At 38.8% G+C, this 7,212-nt stretch overlaps 1 non-coding gene across 1 annotated transcript; it reads right to left on the bottom strand.

Moving 5' to 3' along the window:
• Nucleotides 1-2,485: 2,485 nt before the first annotated feature.
• On the bottom strand, nt 2,486-2,592 carry LOC112541376 (U6 spliceosomal RNA). The gene has a single exon (XR_003085376.2). It is a non-coding gene; the product is annotated as a U6 spliceosomal RNA (small nuclear RNA).
• Between the last annotated feature and the right edge of the window lie 4,620 nt (nt 2,593-7,212).

The raw sequence follows: 7,212 nt of genomic DNA, 5'->3' as shown, positions 1-7,212 counted from the left end.
CCAAATCTTCTCTCCAGAGGAATTGGTGGTGGCATTCTTTTACAGTCCTAACACAGAACTTGTCTTGAGCTCCCAGGTAGCTTCCTCCCACCATTCGCCAATGCTCAGTGCACAGCTGCTTTGTTAGGTAGAACAGACAAAGAAAGTGGCCCTTTATCCATTATTTTACCAACATGTTTCATATAACCCAAATAGTCATCTATTACAGCTGCAAGGCATAGTAATGAAACAGAGTTCATGTTTGGGTGGATCATCTGGTGGTTGGCCAAGTGGCCCAAAGACAAGTGGGTGGATAAAATAATATTTTCTCTTACAGTAACCCTTTAAAAATGTACTAAGTTTGCCTAATTCCCTCAGGTTCAGATGAAAATGCAAACTGTTCCAGTTGCCAAGAGTTTCTCACTCTATGTTTATTTCAGTTACGTTTCCTGCCAGGCATCGCCACTACAGTTCCTAAGGTAAAGAATAAGATTCCATTCTACTTTTTCACACTGAGTTGTAACAGACGTGAAGAAGTCCTACTGACTTCACATGGGTCACATATGAGATATTGCTCAACTTGAGTACAGAAAGAAAGAATGGTCCTAGCATTTACTGGTAGTAGATCCAAACCACAGATGATAGTAGATCTGGTCTGCAACACATTGGTGACCAGTAGATGGCAGCAACAGGATAGAATTGTATGCAGTTCTTTGCTGCCATCTAATGGCCGCCCAAAGAGTTACAACCAAAATATGGAAGTCCTAACTTGATTCATGCTCAGAGTCATAGGATTTCATGGTGGGGTTTCTAAAAATGACCTCTCCATCATGATGAAGAAAAAAAAAATAGAGATCAAAGTACTATGTGCTCTTTTGTGAATACGCCCCAGAGGAACTATGGCTTTCTAACCTAGCTGTACTTTATCATCCACTGTTTTTTCTGTTTCTGAACCCTATACATTTCTCCTATGAAATAGCTGAATCAAACAAGAGAAACAATTCAATAAAAGACTCTGTCCTTAAAAATAAAATTCTATGTGAAAGATGAAAAAAAGTAAAATGCTGAAACCTTGAAGTAGATTTTATATGTGTGTGTCTCTTTATTTGTGTGTGTATTCCCTGTATTATAAAAAAACATAGCTTAAATATTCAAATAAGTCCATAGATTATGAACTAAATCTTATTATGTTTTATTATGTTCTTTGCTTGCTCGTTCTATGAATCAAATCTTTGGAAAAAAGTTAAGGGTATATTGTTGATCATGTCTCCCAGGTCTGTTATTAGAAAGGCTATTGTATTTTATATTACAGTCTACTCATCAACACTGGGCATAGATTCCTTTTAAAATGGTTTATTTATTGACTTAATAAAGTGCTTTTCTGGCCTTTCTCTATTTGATGCCTATGACAGCTAACAATATATCATCCAAAGAAAATCAGTCACATAAATACCGAGAAATCTATCATTTTAATTTGTAAATAGCAACTTCAGTGGAGGTACTGTATGCTGATTCAATAATGATCTTGAATGCTTGAACGCTTAGTTATAATTTTGCTGGAAAAACCTATTTCCTTCAACCTTCCAGGCATGTGCTAATAATATAGTGCTCTGAGATTTTCCAGCACCTCGTGTTCCATAAGGGATGCACATCCACCCACACGGAACATAATTAAGATGACATGTACAAGAGTTTGCTATGTAGCGCTTGTTCCTAGAATGGGGCAAAGAAGTTAGCAAAGAAGTCTGTGGTGGCTAACTGTTAAATTTGAACAGTTTAATATTGAAGCTAATTTGGCCCTTTTTTAAAATGGTCTTCACTCTCATATATTTTATATATAAGCATAATCATTACAACATGTTCCCTCGAATGCTCATGTCAGCTGTTCCAGTGTTGTGTTGAAGCATGCGAGGAGATCTAAGCTAAGGAGAGAAGTCCAAAAGTCAAGGTGGCAGTTGCAGTGGTGCGATCAAAGCTCCAGGTGAATTGCGCCATTGCAGCCACCATCTTGAATTGCTCTTTACCATACCCTATGGATACCCCTGTCCCCCATCTTACAAACGCCACTAGAAAGAAATCCAGCCTAACAGAGAGGTAAAACCTGCATGATCTGCCAGCAAATTAGTTGACATACCTCTGTCAGCCATCTCTGAAGTAAAAATCACTTCTCTTAAGGATGCTTTCCAAAGCAGGAAAAGTTCCATCAAGACTTCATTATACCCCTCTATAGTGTAAAGCAGTACATGATCCTCTGAAGTTTCTATATTCAGAATGAATCTGCCATATTTAGCAAGTTCTACTTAACGTTCCCTGCCTTAAACTTTTTTTCTGTATACTTCTTTTAAGCAAAATGACTCCCTGCGCTTACAAGCAACAAAAGTTGAAAACCAACAAAACCTTTTGCAACCAAAACAACATTTAGGGGCATGGGGCACAAAGGAAGAGCTGGGGTTTTATTATCCTTTTAGCTAATGTGCAAATCAATCTTTAGATGCCTCTACACAGAATCTTTGCAGAATATGTTTATTTTCTGCATGTCATCCTTGTGCGGGGGCCTTGCTCACCTTCTGACTATCGGTCCAATTTTAGTGTATGTGCTGCAAAAGTGAGTTCTAGTATTTGCTCAGCACTGTCATAAAATCCATAAATGGTAAATCAATGGGACTGCAAGTGAGCTGATGCATACCTATAAATGCTTTGGAGTACTGTTCCACACCTCTTTATCTTGGAGCACACATCTTTCCTCCTGGGCTAGTGCACAGCTCTTGTGAGATTCTTTTGCCTGCAGCCTGTAAGCAAAGGTGTCCCTCAGCTTCTTCATGGAGCTCCAATCTGCTCTCTGGCCAAGTCCAGCTGTGCTGAAATTGTTCAAACTAAGTTGACCAGAGCCATTCTTGCAGTCCGCAAATGTATTAAGGATGCCTTCTTACATTTGGAGATGGGGTTGGGGTCTGTGGATGCTACAGCTTGGTTCCTACTCATCCATTTTGGGTTAAAATTAATTCTCTTCCCTATAGGTTTGGTGCTTTTGGTCCTTAGGGACCCCTTTAATTCAACAATTAAGGCAGCTATTGACAAAATCCACTCATTGGGTTTCTCATTAGGCTGTGAAAATGCCAGAAGTGCTCTCAAACAACAGATCTGGGAGGCTGAACTTCAGACAAATCTAAGCCTGGTCCCACGATTTGGGGGATTCTTCCAAAAGGGTTTGTGCCTGCTGTCTCCAATCTACCATCCATTACAATATTGACATTTCATAAAGGCTTTGCCTTAGCCAGGCTCAACCCACTGTCCTCAAGAATGCTCTTTGGATGCTATGAGGATACCCCTGTGCATCAGTGCCCGTGCCCACATGAGGATGGCTCAGAAGAGTCCCTGAGCCACATGCGCCTTTGTTGTTCCCTTCACAATGACTCTTGAATGACCCTCTTCTACCCCTGCTGAAGAAGTTTCTGGGAGACAGCACAACTACTGTTTGTTGCTCCTCTCGTCTGATCAGAACTCAGGTATATCATGCCAGGTTGCCCAATGTTGTGCTTCTATTTGCTCTATTCACCTTACTTGTAGCTAAAGATTTTGACTTTCATCTATTTATTTTTATTTTCTGTTATTTTACTTTGCTATTATTGTACTCTTTATCTTGTATTTTTTATATTTATATTTTTATTCTTTGCTATATATCTTATATCTTGTAAACTTCATATACACACACACACACATACAAACTGTATGTATGTGTATGTGTGTGTGTGTTGATTTTATATTGCCATTTTCTGGCCTGATGGCTGTAATAAATGATTTGATTTATTTTCTGGATAAATTTAAAAATAATTTTAAGTGATTCCATGCTTATTTATCTGAAATCAAAGCAAAGTTTTAATTTGCAGTACTCTAGGGTTCATTTTCCCATTGGTAGGAATTCATATTCATTCATTCATTCCTGCACTATTGTTTCTCAATTCTTTAAAGGGAAAGATAACACAACAGCTTTGTAGCTCTCCCTTACAACAATAGCTCATTTTTAAAATTTTGTTTTGTGTACAACCAGACAGATGTGTAGAATGTGAAAGATGGGAGTTCTGTTTCTCCAAGATCTGCAAGAGCTTTGGTTGAAGTCTTTATTGAAGACTTTTTTTTTTACACTCTGCTTCAAAATTTCAAGACTGACAGAAGCGAGGATGATCACAAGTCAGCTTCAAATTGCTTTGGAGTGAAAATGGTAACAACATGCTCTACCAGAAGAATGATGGCAGATGATCAATTGGAACCCACTGAGACCTTAGTGGGAAGTGCTATTGCTGTTTTATGATCTGAAGCACTGAGCAAGTTCAAAATCAATGCATGCCAACTTCTAGGAATTTTCATTAGCTTATTAGCTATTTTTTCCTGGTGGGCAGGGGAACCTTCATGATAAAATCTTCCAGTAAGGATTTTTGAATCTCCATGGCACAAGTTCTAGATTCTTTCTAAACTGCAGATAATTCAAAGATGTCTATGAGAAAGGAATCCAGTCAAGAGGAAAGTATCTTTGTTCTCCCTTTCCAAGCTCAGTGTCATCCAGATGTGTTTCACTTCAATATCCATCAAACCCAGCAACAGGTTTGGGATTGGTGAGAATTGTAGTCTAAACTGTCCAGACAGTGCCAGATTAGAAAAGCTGGTTTAGTGTGGATGATTGGTGGTTGATCCTATTGATGCCCTATCAGTTTTTGGCCTGGCTGAAAGGGAGACAAAAAAGAAGTCTGTTTCATATTTCATCACACAATGTATTCTGTTTACTCCTCACTTAATAATAAAGAAAACTTTTGCTTATAATGTGGGAATTCCAAAAGTTTCCAAATCCTCAAATAACTCTTCCTGAATGCTTAAGTGTTTCCATATTTTGTTGATGACATAGGGAAGAAATTACATTAAAAAGCCTACATTATGTTGCTAGAAAAATTGCTACATTTTAATTTTATTATTTGTGTGTTCCAAATACTTTTCTGTTGCCATTTGAGACATCTTATCAAGCCAAGAGAAAAACATTTAGAATAATTGCAAGAGTTAAGACAAAATAAAATGGATGTTCCACTTATTAAAAAGCAGAGTGGAACAGCCAGGTTTTTAAGAGCCTTGTAAAAACATTCTGAAGCTGTGGGATCTACAAGGCATTTGCCATCTTGCCTGTTTTGACACAAACACACCACACCTCTGGATGGAACTTTGTTTATAAATATTTGAGGTACTGTCTGGTTTAGAGCTAGAAATCGATATGCTACTTGGGTTGCTCAAATTATGGTCTAGCCCCAGTCTTTAAGATAAAAAGAGGCTTCATGTCACATGATAAAATGCATACCAAATTCAGTAGTAATAACTCCTTCCAAGAGAGGCTCATCAAAATTCAAGGCAGAATATTTTCTGCATGTATCAGAAAATTGTAGGTCTTGGCTGAAGAGAAAGAAAAGAAGAGAACCAGCAGCAAGGTCGATGGACTCGATTACAGCAGTGATGGGTGCATCTTTAGAAGATCTGAAGGACCAGACTGGGAAGAGATCATCCTGGAGAAGGTCTATCTCTGTGGTCACTACGAGCTGGCACCAACTTTGATGGAGATAACCACTTGCTGAAATTTTCTGAATTCCTTGGGTAAGTGAAGGGGAGGATTCCAAGACTGTTTCTGAAAAGCAGGGGGTAGAATTTCTCAACTCTTACCTTACTATGAGAAGGCTGAAGTGAGGGAGTGTCTTCGTTTTCTGTAAAATGCTTTGCTGTCTTCTTGAGGATTTTGTTATAATGGAAAAACTTCATGAGAATGATGGTACATCACATTCTGCTTACAAGAGTGATCATATATCTAGCATTGTCCTACTGCTCTTCAGATGGTAGATCTCAACTATGGATTATGCCTTTAATCTCAACTCAAGCTTCAATAATTTATAATTTAGTGAAATGATATGCAAACTCAGCCAAGTGGCATACGCAATAAACCACAATGAAGCAAGTCATGTCACGTGTGAACTAGACCTTGATTACTCAGGGTGATGCATCATTCCTCTCTGGACCTGCCTGATGGTTTGGTATGGCTGCTTTGCAGTCCCCCTCTCCCAAAGTCTTATATGACTCAGGAGAAGAAGGATCTGCCTGATATCTTTGTAGCTTTCAGAAGTGGATCTGTCCCTCCTCAGATGATCTGAATGGGATTAGTGTGAACCCAATTATGCTAAACCCTGGTTCCTTCAATCATGCTTTGTTGAATAAACCACAAATAGCTAGACTTGTACAACATGCTAAGTCATAAATTACAGTTTATAATCTAGATAAATAGGTCCTTGGGACCTAGTTTATGAGTTCACATAATCTGTTAAACCAAATCCAGAGAACATTATGGTTTAATGGAGTATCTGAGCCCATCCAACGAATTGTGTTGCAATAGCCCATATTTGGCATAATAATGTCAACTCAAATGCCATGATTTACGTACACAGGGACACAAGTATGTAATCGCTGCCTATGTTGTCACCATAGAGTGTTGCGATCATGCTGGGGAAGGTCCAGCTTTGACCCACAAAGCTCACTAGGTCACTTTAGGCTAGGCACTTTCTCTCAGTCTAACCTACTTCACAGGGTTATTATGGAGATAAAATTGGAGGACAATCCCATGTATGCTGTTTTTTGCTTCCAGGATAGAGATGGAATGAGAAATGGAACAAATATACATCAGTCACACATACATACATAGATCAGCTTGACTAAAGTCTGACTCCAGACCTGGGTGCACTTCTTCAGAGCAAACTCCTTTGAACTCTGTAATGAATGTGTTTTTGATGGGAGAGTCTGTTGAAAAAAATGTTAGCAGCATTGTTCATGTCACAGAAATGATTCATAGTTACAGAGGAAGCAAAAGCTTATTTTGGAGTTGATTCAGAATGTTTTGTGTGCTTGTTGTCATTCAGTTAATTGGGCTAATTATACAGTTCCCATGGCATCTCTAGGAAGGATGCTCCTGGAGTGACACTGAAGTTAGAACTACCATTTCTAGTATATTGGTCAGATTTGTTCCTGTGATGATGATGATGATGATGATTGATATATCAGTGCTTAGTTGATAGGATACATACATGTACTCCTGATTCCGTTGCCACAGCTGATTGTGCTCCTGTAGCACTATTAATTATGGAAAGAAAAATCTGCTGCCTGGTGGTGGAGGTGCCAGGATGGTGCAGGAGTTCATGGCCTCTGTGGCAACCATGG

The sequence above is a fragment of the Python bivittatus genome, unplaced genomic scaffold (assembly GCF_059951505.1).
Source record: "Python bivittatus isolate LINGU-HERP-01145 unplaced genomic scaffold, Pbiv_v1 ctg000070_np1212, whole genome shotgun sequence".
Classification (NCBI taxonomy): Eukaryota; Metazoa; Chordata; class Lepidosauria; order Squamata; family Pythonidae; genus Python; species Python bivittatus.
This window is presented reverse-complemented; position numbering and strand designations above follow the sequence as displayed.